Source organism: Crocuta crocuta, unplaced genomic scaffold, assembly GCF_008692635.1.
Source record: "Crocuta crocuta isolate KB4526 unplaced genomic scaffold, BGI_CrCroc_1.0 scaffold348, whole genome shotgun sequence".
NCBI classification, from domain to species: Eukaryota; Metazoa; Chordata; class Mammalia; order Carnivora; family Hyaenidae; genus Crocuta; species Crocuta crocuta.
The window spans coordinates 4202102-4204865 of NW_027529573.1; positions in this window are offsets into that span (position 1 = coordinate 4202102).

The following is a 2764-nucleotide window of genomic DNA, read 5'->3' on the forward strand; positions in this document are numbered from 1 at the left end:
AGGCTCGTGGACTTTTCTACACGCTTCACCCAATGTTTACCTTGAACTCCCTGCTTCTCATCTTTGCTGTGACTCTTCAACAGGATTTTTTTACAAAAACGGTCGTGGTTCTGGGTGGGGAGAGGAAAGGGAGCACATATTTTGCTAAGAGGCATATATGCAGTACCTTTTATACACAGAAATACAAATAGAGCTTTTTTTTAAGGCTTTCAGGTGCTGGTTGGGGGAGGGATATATAAAATCTAAGTTGAATACTACATGAAAGTGTGATACTAGCCAAAAACAGAATGGTTTTTAAAATGCCAATGATTTGTAATTAAACTGTAGCAATTCTGGTCGTATGACAGCGGAACGTCACAGTAGCAATGCAATAACTCACGGTTCAACAGTGCTTCCGTCCTCAACTCCACAAACGTCCTTGGGGCCCCACTGTCAACCAAACTTGAATTTTCTGAAAAATTTTATGTAACTCTCTTATCCAGGCATTTTAGAACTATGCAATTGTGATTTAAAATGCAACTTTGTGCTTTGAAAACATTATTGATGTTTTTTGTACTTGGATAAACAACTCGGTTTTATTATCAATAGTACTTTGCATTTATAGCTGTTATTTTTAAAAGGCTCAAATTTTTTAAAATGTCAAATTTTGAATAGTCATCAATAAGTAATTATCAAGTTGGGGGGGTGAAATTATTCAGTTTCCTTGTAAAGCAAAAAAGAAAAAGGGAAAAAAAAAAATCCCGCAGCTAAATGGATTTAACCAGAAGGGAACTGCCAGCTCCTATTCCCTTTAGTAGCTGCTTTAATTTTATTCTCTTTTCCCAACTCCCGGCCTCTGACCTGTCTCCTCTGCAGATCTGTTCCCAGGCTCCCAGAGCCCCAGCACCCATGTCTGTGACGCCATCACCACAGCAGGCCCCACCCCCTCCCCTCCCACATTACACTTCGGTGTTGGCAGTGGAGACAGGGGGCTTTTGCTGGGATTTACACCCATGTGATTGATGAGCAGGGAAACATCCCTGAAAGTGCCGCCCTACACGAGCAGGGCTGGCGTCTCCTCCAGCCGTGAGCGTGCACCCAAGTTACCATCAGCCAGGCTATGACAAAAGACCGTCTAGGTAGGGGTAAGCAGTGACTTATAAAGAAAGAGATGAAATGCTAAAAATCATACTAGTACTAAATTTAGTTGGAAAATATCGGCCCTCTTGCAGTGGCCGTGAGGGGCCTGGCGGGAGGGGCACTAACATTAAGACCCCCAAGTAGAGCTTTTAACCTCCGGCAGGACGTCACTCTGTCAACACATGCTGACCAACCGCTTGCCCTGTTCCTCAGTGAACCCCGAGAAGAGGGAAGGAGAACACTTCTTCAGCGCTCCGCTCTCCCGAGCTCCATCATAGAGGTTTTCTTGCCTTTACCCCAACAGTCAGTAAGGATGTCCCCTTCGAGCCCTGACCCCAACATGGGAAGACATACGCTTCATGAAGAAGCAATCACGAGGTTCTTGATGTCAGTAGGGAAAAACCAAACGGTAATACAAGTCCCAGAGCAGCAAATGAAAGCAGGCTCATAGCACTGTGCATTTAGATAGCAAAATCAGGTCCTCAGCAGCAGAAGCGAAACCTCAGAGTAGATTTCTGAATCTGATGTAGATAGTTAGGCGGTTCCTTTCTTAGCCATCTCAGCCTCTTTCCCAAGTGCCGAGGAGCCCTGGAGGACCGGCCAGGGGTGTGGGCACCCCCCCAGCCCCCGTCCACCTCCAGTGCTCATCCCCCACCACCCAGTCCGCTTCCCGTGCGGACCAAGCCGGCTAGGAGGTCTCACGGACCCTAACCTGGCTTTAGTTCTAACCACACTGTTGTTTTAGGTTTCGTGTTGAAAAACCAAATGGTGCATTTGACTTTTTTCCCCTGTCCTTAGAGATAAGCTTCAATGAAGGAAAGTGTAACACGACAAAACAATAAGGACCAATCTGAAAATCACTGTAGAATTGCCACCTCCTTATGTTTACTGTCTTGGTGTTTTCTTTATGAGTGAAATGGATGTAAAGTCAAAGGAGATGTTTCAGGCTCCTCCACTGAAGAAAAAAAAAAGTATGCACTTAAAAGTTATGTGAAATTGTATAATTCACAAGTTTCTTTGTACAGATCAGGGGTTGGCAAACTGTGTTGGCAAATCTGGTCAGAGGCCTCGTTGTTTATAGCCACAAGATAGGAATGGATTTCACATGTTTAAATACAGAAGTACCTCCATAACATTCTTGATCTTGCCTCTTGGCCCACGAAGCTTGCCATACCTGACGCCTGACCGTTTGAGAAGTTTGCTGACTGCTGGTGTAGGAGGCGCAAAACACAATGAGAACGTTTTGTTTCTACAGTCTAGGGAGCGTGAGTGTCAAGTTGTGGATAAAGTTGGCATGCGTGGGCACCCTGAGCCACGGGGTAGAAGCAGACGACCCCTGCTTAGTCCGTGGCTCTGTGCCCCACTTGGAATGAGCCAGCGGATGTAGGTAAAACTTACAAAACCATCTTTTCCTTACGATGTGCAGAAAGCATTGGATCTATTTCGTTTTCAGCTCAGGAAACGGGAATGCCCTGCCCCCGTTCTACTCCATCAGATGCAGACACACTGAACACAAGCAATAAAATCTCCCTCTCCCAGAAAACCTCCTCTCCTTGGTGTTGCCACCAAGCAAGGTAGTAGAGCCCATCTGAACTCTCACCGGTGAATAGTCAGCTACGTCCCTGATGCTAAGCAAGTCAAAACG